General features: G+C 33.7%; 1 long non-coding RNA gene across 1 annotated transcript; it reads right to left on the bottom strand.

Moving 5' to 3' along the window:
* Positions 1-3,460: 3,460 nt before the first annotated feature.
* LOC142357810 (uncharacterized) lies at positions 3,461-9,400 on the bottom strand. The gene is made up of 3 exons (XR_012761706.1): positions 9,259-9,400; positions 6,372-6,485; positions 3,461-3,668 (listed from the first exon to the last, which is right to left on the bottom strand). It is a non-coding gene; the product is annotated as an uncharacterized LOC142357810 (long non-coding RNA).
* Positions 9,401-11,444: the final 2,044 nt, after the last annotated feature.

Genomic DNA, 11,444 nt, shown 5'->3' with positions numbered 1-11,444 from the left:
GGTGCCAAGTGAAAGCGAAATGACATCAATATGAAAACACAGCGTGTCAAATAAAATTTTTCTTTTTTTTTCAATCTTTGTTAACCCATTAATAAGTGGACAATTTTTGCACAAATAATGGCTCAGCTAGATTGTTAGGAGGTTGCATATTAGGCGTATCAATTTATACATCGTTACAAAAGGGTGTAGAAATGAATGGGTAACCGCCGGATCTTATTGCCCAGAAACAGTTCTAAACAGCCACAATTTTTTGATTATTATATTAATAACAATGTTGATTAATTTATTTAACCTTTTAGAGCATGTAGATATCTAACCTTAGGGTTATAGTGTGAGTAATTTACATGTTTCAAAAAAATAGAGCGACAAAAGTTGAACATTAGTTATAATTGTATGAAAACTAACTGTTTTTTGTGTATACAATATAGTGACACACCTGATCTCTCTGGAACCTCAGCCTCATTATTATAAGATCCAAAAATTCAAAAATGCATACAAAAATGTTAGGATCTCTTCTCTGCCCCACAGCCCCCAAACCGGAATATGTTCAACATTTACCTCCCCATATACACACGTGCTTCTTCTATTTACACATTATGCACACGTGCTTTACAGCCAGAATACATATATAAATTGCAACTGGCGGTCATAAACAACGCCATCAAAAGAGAATAGATCCAAAAAATTTTGTTTCCATTATGGAATGATGAACGGATGTCTGCGTTTCTTATTTATTAATTTATCATGGTTTTACTAGAAATACTTCGAGTTACTTCTGAGTCTCATTGAAATGATCGTTTCAGCACAGTTGAGAAGTAGCTAGTCTCGACAGTGGGGTCACGGTGTGAGTGTTTTTTCTGAAACAAAGTATCGGTTGGTATGAAAACCCGGGATGACCACCATAAATGTTTCTTGGAAACCATGCGTAAGACATGTATGGTTGTATGGCTTCTTTGATACCATACATAAGACCATACAAAAACTTAAAGGTGATCTCAAATGACGTCTTTTGGACCACGTAGTACAACATATATATCGTAGTTGCCATTGGCCTTCAATAAATTTTTTTTCTATGGTGCCTTGGATACCATATCCAAGACCATAGACTTTTATGGCCCATCCAAGACCATGAAACTTTTTTTGTGCAACATCTTTTTTTGACACAAAAATGATTTTAACAATGTCCTATGCGGGCTTCAGACGATAAAAACGGAGATTTAAAAACTACTCGTGATAAAAATTTTATGGTGTCTTGGATACCATATCCAAGACCATAGACTTTTATGGCCCATCCATGACCATAAAACCAACCCGAGAACATTATAGATCATTCTATTCAAAAGCATTTTCTTTTTCTGTTCAATATCTGGCTAGTCAAGTCATTTCGTATATTGTATTAACAACCCCCCCCCCTATCAACAACCCCTACCCCCAAGTGTTTTTATGGACTTTACTGAATCGCCATAACACACAGCAAAGTAAAAATCGGCATGAGCGCATGGGTGGCGTTAAAGATATATATATATATATATATATATATATATATATATATATATATATATATACATATATATATATATATATATATATATATATATATATATGCCCACAAACCCTAGAAGAAAATAGAGGGATTAAAGGATAAATATTTAAAAAATTTAAATTGCTTTAAAAAGTTTTGCAAAAAATATTCATCATATAACGCATAAAAATAAAGCATATGTAGGCAAACAGTTTATAATTGAACCCTAAATTTTAAAACTTTGTTTTTAAAGTTAATGATTAACTTGCAAAAAATTTATCCCGTGCCGAACTCCAAGTGTTAATCAGTACTGGTCGATTGTAAATGCAAGTCTCCCATGTATTATAATTTTCTCGCTTTCTCACTTGAACTTTGCGAAAGGAACTTTAATTTTGCAATTGGCTTAGACTTGCCAAGTCTTAGCCAAGTCTGACAAGTCTTAAATAAGTTATGATCATAGCTCTGAATCAGTACTGATATCGAGACTTGGAATTAGACTTGCCCTGTACTGATATTGACTTGGCGTTAAGTACGGGGTGATTCTAAATAGCAAAATTATAAATTTTTTGTAATTTATAACTGGTTGCCTACAAATGCGTTAATCTATATTTGCTTAAGCTGGGGGGATGGATGATGAAGTAGTTATTTCTAGCACGTTTCGGTAAAAAATAAGGAAGACGCGGCGTAAACCTTGAATGATAGCGAATTCTCCTGAAACAGCGCGTGCATTCAATTCAAAATAAATTTAAAACCGATTACAAATATTATACTTGCACGAAAGTTGTCCTTATCAATTTTGTAAAAAAACAAAAAATCAATGGGTGCAGTAAGAATATGTGATAGAAAAAGAGTGCCGAATAACAACAGATATAGAAAAGGAGAAAAACTACCATTTACAATTATCACAAAATTTTGAAGCCATTAAAATTATCAGCTACTATCTTAATATTAAGAGTTGTAATTAAATTTTAATTGTTAGAATTCATTTAACAAATAACTGAAAGAATGTTTAAGTTCACTTGTGTCTCAATTGAAAATCAGTGCAACTTGTTTTCAACAAATCTATTTCAAAGAACAACAAAAGAAACGAGAAAATTGCTCACTCAAAAAAAATTTAAGAAAATTCATACTGTGTAAGAGATCGAAAATCGGATGCAACATAAAACAAAAAAATATTTGACATTAAAACAAAAAAAAGTGTATGGGACTTCTCATTGATGAGATTAAGTTGCAAAATGACAGAAAGAAGAACAAAACTGGAGAATTTCGAAAAAAAATCTAAAATTTTTAAGATCAAATTATATCAATATCATCAAAACACCATTCGCTATCACCTGATGGCGTTGAATAGTTTCAATAACTCTCTAGAGGAAAATTTGAGATCTGTCTTTAAGAAGAAAATTTCGTGCAGCTTCAAAGAAAAACAAATTAGATTCAAACTCTGGAAAAAAACGAGAGAAAGCACCGTGTAAGTCTCTTCCAATCTTTGTTAAGCCACTAATAAGTGGACTGTTTTTGCACAAATAATGGCTCAACTAGACTGTCAGGAGGTTGCTTATTAGGCGTATCAATTTATACACCGTTTCAAAAGGGTGTAGAAATGAATGGGAAACCGCCAGATCTTATTGCCCAGAAACAGTTTGTAAGAAACAGAGCGACAATGGTTGAACATTAGTTATAATGGTATGAAAAATAACTGTTTTTGTTTATACACTATAGTGACACACCTGATCTCTCTAGAACCTCAGCCTCATTATTATAAAATCCAAAAATACATACATATCAAACTACGAAACATGGGATCTCTTCTCTGCCCCACAGCCTCCAAACCGGAAGATGTTCAACATTTACCTCCCCATATACACAGATGCTTTTTTTGCACATTATGCACACGTGCTTTACAGCCAGAATACATATATAAATTGCAACTGGCGGTCATAAACAACGCCATCAAAAGAGAATAGATCCAAAAAATTTTGTTTCCATTATGGAATGATGAACGGATGTCTGCGTTTCTTATTTATTAATTTATCATGGTTTTACTAGAAATACTTCGAGTTACTTCTGAGTCTCATTGAAATGATCGTTTCAGCACAGTTGAGAAGTAGCTAGTCTCGACAGTGGGGTCACGGTGTGAGTGTTTTTTCTGAAACAAAGTATCGGTTGGTATGAAAACCCGGGATGACCACCATAAATGTTTCTTGGAAACCATGCGTAAGACATGTATGGTTGTATGGCTTCTTTGATACCATACATAAGACCATACAAAAACTTAAAGGTGATCTCAAATGACGTCTTTTGGACCACGTAGTACAACATATATATCGTAGTTGCCATTGGCCTTCAATAAATTTTTTTTCTATGGTGCCTTGGATACCATATCCAAGACCATAGACTTTTATGGCCCATCCAAGACCATGAAACTTTTTTGTGCAACATCTTTTTTTGACACAAAAATGATTTTAACAATGTCCTATGCGGGTTTCAGACGATAAAAATGGAGATTTAAAAACTACTCGTGATAAAAATTTTATGGTGTCTTGGATACCATATCCAAGACCATAGACTTTTATGGCCCATCCATGACCATAAAACCAACCCGAGAACATTATAGATCATTCTATTCAAAAGCATTTTCTTTTTCTGTTCAATATCTGGCTAGTCAAGTCATTTCGTATATTGTATTAACAACCCCCCCTATCAACAACCCCTACCCCCAAGTGTTTTTATGGACTTTACTGAATCGCCATAACACACAGCAAAGTAAAAATCGGCATGAGCGCATGGGTGGCGTTAAAGATATATATATATATATATATATATATATATATATATATATATATATATATATATATATATATATATATATATATATATATATATATATATGCCCACAAACCCTAGAAGAAAATAGAGGGATTAAAGGATAAATATTTAAAAAATTTAAATTGCTTTAAAAAGTTTTGCAAAAAATATTCATCATATAACGCATAAAAATAAAGCATATGTAGGCAAACAGTTTATAACTGAACCCTAAATTTTAAAACTTTGTTTTTAAAGTTAATGATTAACTTGCAAAAAGTTTATCCCGTGCCGAACTCCAAGTGTTAATCAGTACTGGGCGATTGTAAATGCAAGTCTCCCATGTATTATAATTTTCTCGCTTTCTCACTTGAACTTTGCGAAAGGAACTTTAATTTTGCGATTGGCTTAGACTTGCCAAGTCTTAGCCAAGTCTGACAAGTCTTAAATATGTTATGATCATAGCTCTGAATCAGTACTGATATCGAGACTTGGAACTAGACTTGCCCTGTACTGATATTGACTTGGCGTTAAGTACGGGGTGATTCTAAATAGCAAAGTTATAAATTTTTTGTAATTTATAACTGGTTGCCTACAAATGCGTTAATCTATATTTGCTTAAGCTGGGGGGATGGATGATGAACTAGTTATTTCTAGCACGTTTCTGTAAAAAATAAGGAAGATGCGGCGTAAACCTTGAATGATAGCGAATTCTCCTGAAACAGCGCGTGCATTCAATTCAAAATAAATTTAAAACCGATTACAAATATTATACTTGCACGAAAGTTGTCCTTATCAATTTTGTAAAAAAAACAAAAAATCAATGGGTGCAGTAAGAATATGTGATAGAAAAAGAGCGCCGAATAACAACAGATATAGAAAAGGAGAAAAAAATACCATTTACAATTATCACAAAATTTTGAAGCCATTAAAATTATCAGCTACTATCTAAATATTAAGAGTTATAATTAAATTTTAATTGTTACAATTCATTTAACAAATAACTGAAAGAATGTTTAAGTTCACTTGTGTCTCAATTGAAAATCAGTGCAACTTGTTTTCAACAAATCTATTTTAAAGAACAACAAAAGAAACGAGAAAATTGCTCACTCAAAAAAAATTTAAGAAAATTCATACTGTGTAAGAGATCGAAAATCGGATGCAACATAAAACAAAAAAAATATTTGACATTAAAACAAAAAAAAGTGTATGGGACTTCTCATTGATGAGATTAAGTTGCAAAATGACAGAAAGAAGAACAAAACTGGAGAATTTCGAAAAAAAATCTAAAATTTTTAAGATCAAATTATATCAATATCATCAAAACACCATTCGCTATCACCTGATGGCGTTGAATAGTTTCAATATCTCTCTAGAGGAAAATTTGAGATCTGTCTTTAAGAAGAAAATTTCGTGCAGCTTCAAAGAAAAACAAATTAGATTCAAACTCTGGAAAAAATGAGAGAAAGCACCGTGTAAGTCTCTTTCAATCTTTGTTAAGCCACTAATAAGTGGACTGTTTTTGCACAAATAATGGCTCAACTAGACTGTCAGGAGGTTGCTTATTAGGCGTATCAATTTATACACCGTTTCAAAAGGGCGTAGAAATGAATGGGAAACCGCCAGATCTTATTGCCCAGAAACAGTTTGTAAGAAACAGAGCGGCAATGGTTGAACATTAGTTATAATGGTATGAAAATTAACTATTTTTGTTTATACACTATAGTGACACACCTGATCTCTCTAGAACCTCAGCCTCATTATTATAAAATCCAAAAATACATACAAATCAAACTACGAAACATGGGATCTCTTCTCTGCCCCACAGCCTCCAAACCGGAAGATGTTCAACATTTACCTCCCCATATACACAGATGCTTTTTTTATTTGCACATTATGCACACGTGCTTTGCAGCCAGAATACATATATAAATTGCAACTGGCGGTCATAAACAACGCCATCAAAAAATAATAGATCCCAAAAAAAATTGTTGTTTCCATTATGGAATGATGAATAGATGTATGTGTTTCTCAATTAATAATTTACCGTGGTTTCACTAGAAAAACTCCGAGTTACTTCTGAGTCTCATTGAAATAACCGTTTCAGCACAGTTGAGAAGTAGCTAGTCTCGACAGTGGGATCACGGTGTGAGTGTTTTTTCTGAAACAAAATACAACTTTGTTTTTAAAGTCATTGTTTAACTTGCCAGAAAATTATCCCGTGCCGAACTCCAAGTGTTAATCAGTACTGGGCGATTAATAATGCAAGTCTTCCATGTATTTTAATTTGCTCACTTGAAATTTGCGTACGGAACTATATTTTTGCACTTGGCTTAGACTTCCCAAGTTTTGGCCAAGTCTGACAAGTCTTAAATATGTTAAGATCATAGCTCTGAATCAGTACTGATATCGAGACTAGGAATTAGACTTGGCTAGTACTGATATTGACATGGCTTTAAGTACGGGATAATTCTAAATAGCAAAGTCATAAATTTTTTGTAATTTATATTTGGTTGCCTATAAATGCGTTAATCTATATTTGCTTAAGCTGGGGGATGGATGATGAACTAGTTGTTTCTAGCACATTCCTGTAACAAATATAGGAGCTACCTTGAATGCAGCGTATACCTTGAATGATAGCGAATTCTCCTGCAACAGCGTGCACTCAAATCAAAATAAATTTAAAACCGATTACAAATATATTACTTGCACGAAAATTGTCGTTATCATTTTTGTAATAAAACAAGAGTCCAATGGGTGCAGTAAAAATATGTGATAGAAAAAGAGTGCCAAATAACAACAGATACAGAAAAAGAGAAAAACTACAATTTACAATTATCACAAAATATTGAAGCCATTAAAATTATCAGCTATTATCCATATATTAAGTATGATAATTAAAATTTAATTGTTTCAATTCAGTTGACAAAAAAATTGAAAAGTTGTATAAATTTCTTGTGTCTGATATAAAAATCAATGCAACTCGTTTTTAACAAAATTTTTTTAAAAAACAACACAAGAAACGAGAATATTGCTCACTCACAAAAATTTTAAGAAAATGCATACTGTCCAAGAGATCGAACATAGGTTGCAACACAAAACACAAAAACTGTTTGACATTTAGAACAAAAGAAAGTGTATGGGACCTCTAATTGATGAGATTAAGTTGCAAAATGATAGAAAGAAGAAAAGTGGGAAATTCGAAAAAAAAATCGAAAATATTTTAAGATCAAATTAGATCAATATCATCAAAACACCCTTGGCTACCAACTGATGGCATTGAATAGTTTCAGTAACCCTCTAGAGAAAAATTTGAGATCTGTCTTTAAAAAGAAAATTTCGTGCGACTTCAAAGAAAAACACATTAGATGCAAACTCTGGAAAATAAAATGCGAGAGAGCACCGTGGAAGTCATTGATGAAAAATGTTATTGAATGGAAAATTTTGAATCAGCTAAAATATCTCAATTAAAACCCTGTTAGATTTATCACTAATCAGAGTATATCCTACGAACAAATACAGGCAAATTTGAGTATTCATACGAAAAGTGCAAGAAGAAACTGTCAGTGCTTTTGAAGCCAAAACTTATTCGCTGATTTTGTGTTCACATAAGACTTTTTTCAACACCAATGAGAACTTTCATTATGGTGATAACGAGATACGAAAAGAACCAAACTTTCAAAGGAAAATCAAAAATCAACAAGAACTATGAAAACTCGTTACCTTAAAGTCATAAAACCGTTATTTTAAGGATAAAACCGCTAACCAGACTGTTTTTGATTCGTTTTTAGTCCTATAGGGCCTGCCAATAGTCAGAGCGACCAACAAATTAACAGAAATGAGTTTTTCCAAGAAGTAATTTACAAGAAATGTGTAAGGTTTTTTTCAAAAAATAGTTTCAAAGTCTTAACAACCATCGAGTATGATTTCAACGCTATAGATTGGTTCTCTTTATCATTTTTATATAACCAATGGCACTTTTCTTGAACAAAATTAAGCCATAGGACCTCAAAAAATGCAACAAATGCAGGCAAAACCCGAAAATTCACACAAATTAGATAAACATTTTTTGAAGCCAAAGAATCCATGAGCGATGATTCCCTGAAAAAAAAGTATTGTAAATTATGCCTCATTTGACCACAATTGAGTTTTGTTAATAGTGGAACCTTAACGTGAAAATTGATTTGTCTCTGAATGACATGAGGAAAACCAAAAACTTGTGAAAATTTTTGAAAAAAGCTGTGAAAAAAAAAACAAAGTTTAATTGATTTTTTGATATGAAAAATCTAAACTTGATCAAAAAGGACGCTGAAAGTGAATAATATCACACCAAAATGTGAAATATTAACTAAAACTTCAAGCCATTATAACTCCTGGAAAAAGGGAAACTCAAAAAATTCTTTTGAATTTCAAATTCGATGCTGGAAGAGCTTTCTAATGATATCACTCTCGATTCTTTGCAATAATTATATCGATCGGCCAACGTTGACTAAACAAAAAAAACCCATTTGAGTATAGTTCCTCCTCTCACTGTGTGGGTTGGAACAATAACCAGTGAAATTTTCCACACGAGCTGGATATAAGTTTTTCCACTTGATATAAACAAGTTTTTTGCTCTCCAAGCGACGGTTGCTGAGGCCTCTCATGCTGCAATAGTTAATTGTTGTTAGTACCCATGGTGAGATCCCAAACAAAATCACGTATGTCTGGATGAATTATGAACGCACGAGTGAGGGGGTCTGTCTGGACATTCGTTTTAGATGGGTTGGAAATTTCATACTTCGTTCTGGCTCCTCAGCTTGGGTAAGAAACAATCCAGGAAAAGATATTCCAGAATCACAACGAACAATTATGCCAGAATTAAGTAATACATGGTAGAAAAAGGAACAATATTTCATATAATTGCATTTAGTAATAGTCTGCCAAACAGTAACCTGGAAGTGGAAGGACTGCCAGATCTTCTGGAAGAGCCACCTCACAAGCTCTCTTTTTGGAGGCAACAATCTCGCCCTCATCGGTCAAGTGAACAGATTGCCAGCCTCCATCTGGGTGAAGTTTATCAATGGGAATGTAAGTAGAGACCTAAAGCGTCTTTTTAATCGAGCAGAAATAATCGGACGGTTATTTTTCCGGCACGGTTATTTTTCCGGCTTCAAGATGCTGGCACGAATCTTGCACGATTACGCATCATCTTGCAAGATCTTGTAAGAACCTTGTCAGATTTTCAAGATAACGAGTCTTTTTGTCAGATTTGCACGAGTCTTTGCCAGATAACTGTCCACAAAGTTCAAAGACTCTTGCAAGAAAGCTACCTTGCAGAAAATGCTGGAAATATGCCTTAGCTGTTGTTTTAGCCTCTTTAGCTTCTTTGAAGAATTTAGAACAGAATTAAACCTGTTCTATCGCCGCTTAAGAAAAAATGAGAGACTTTAAAATTGCTAAAGCTTTCGCAAAAAAAGAGGAACATAGGGAAAATGCGCTATGGCGGCTCAACAAGGGCACGGAATTTCTGCGCAACTTTAAATAACTCGCGGTACAATTTCCTTTGCCTCGGTTGGGGCAAGTTTGAGTTGCTCACCTAGTCACTCGTGTTTGCTTTCGAGCATAATTTTTAGAGTTTTGGGGTTCCATTTTAGTTCAAATTTCTTTAGAGCACAATCTTTGGCGTTTTGGGATCCATTTTGTTTCGGACCCCCCCCCCCGCACCCCAGTTGAGTGGACATAAAAAAACGTTCGACGCCCCAGTTAACAAAAGGGTTTCATTGCACTTGCTTCGCTGTTTGTGTAACAACCCGAGCCAAGATTCTGGCGAATCATTTTGCTTAGTTCATTTTCCTTTCTTATCTATGGTTTCTAATTTGGTAGTTAAGAGTTTAAAGGTCGTTTTCAATAAGTTCAGCGTATTTTATACAAGTCCAATATTGAACTCCTATCGACAGGATATGACGCAAAGCCTCTTAGGTGCAAAAACTCTCGAAAAAAAGATAGTAAAAAAAATTCAATTTCAATGTCCTAATTTCCAACTCAAAATTAAGCCGGTACTTGAAATCAGATCTTTAATTCTTTCAATTTCGATTCTTTACAAAACTTAGAGAAAAACAATGAAAGCGAAATAAGTGCTTTATTCAATAAGATAGAGATTTTTCTGGTAGCCCAATTTTGATGAAAACCAAGTCGAGCTCACGCATATAAATGGATTTGAGTTTTAAGAAAAATTGGAACGGCTACGGCTGCTAGGCTGGTGACAGGAGTTCGTAAACCCGATCCCTTGCGAAAGAAAATTTGAACGTTTGAAGAATTCAAAATGCCTTGGGATGACAACTGTGAACTAGTACATATTAAGTGAAAATTATCGATTATTCTGGAGAATGAAACAATTAAGTTTTAAGACAACTTATACTGGTTTTGCCTAAATGTCAAATAAAACACCAAAATTTTTGTGTTTCTAGGCGTGACCTATTAGTACTATTAGTAAGAATCACTTGAAATCTGGTTTGAAAGCACGCGCAAAACAGACGTACGCTGCGTGAAAAATTGCCACTTGAACAAAAACCGCTGACATGTTTTTGTTGGAGCCTTTTATTTGCACGGGAATTATAATGGCATATATCATTCAATTTGAGTTGGAAAATTTTTTGCGAAACTGGCTGGCACCTCGTAAAATAGCTGATGATATTCCTGAGTTGCATATGCTAATCATTTATACACTGATAAGAGATATTAGATTTTTGTAGGGCTGAGAACTGATGCAATGATTACTTGCTGGAAATTGCTACTAAAAACAATTACAAAAAACTCAGAAATGCTTTTGAGAAACAAAACCTAATACCTGCTCAGGTATTTTGAGGAGCTCTCAGCAACCAAACTCAAAGTGAGTCTGAAAAATTACTGATTACTAAAAGTTCTTGCTGAGAAAACATATCATGATGACGCTGAGAGATTAGAGTAAATTTCGTTGTGCAAGCTTTCTTGGAAAGATTGCCCAAAAAAATGTTTTCTCAGAAATTAGAAATGAAATTTACATATCTTAGTTGAAGGATCTTTAAACAAAGTGCATCTATATGCAATTTATATAGTAGAGATACCAAGCCAAGATGACGTTGATACTAGTTCGAAAACA

This window comes from Convolutriloba macropyga, unplaced genomic scaffold, assembly GCF_964194025.1.
Source record: "Convolutriloba macropyga unplaced genomic scaffold, txConMacr16.3 SCAFFOLD_596, whole genome shotgun sequence".
NCBI classification, from domain to species: Eukaryota; Metazoa; Xenacoelomorpha; order Acoela; family Convolutidae; genus Convolutriloba; species Convolutriloba macropyga.
The sequence above is the reverse complement of the archived record's forward strand: the minus strand, read 5'-3'. Positions and strand labels throughout refer to the sequence as shown.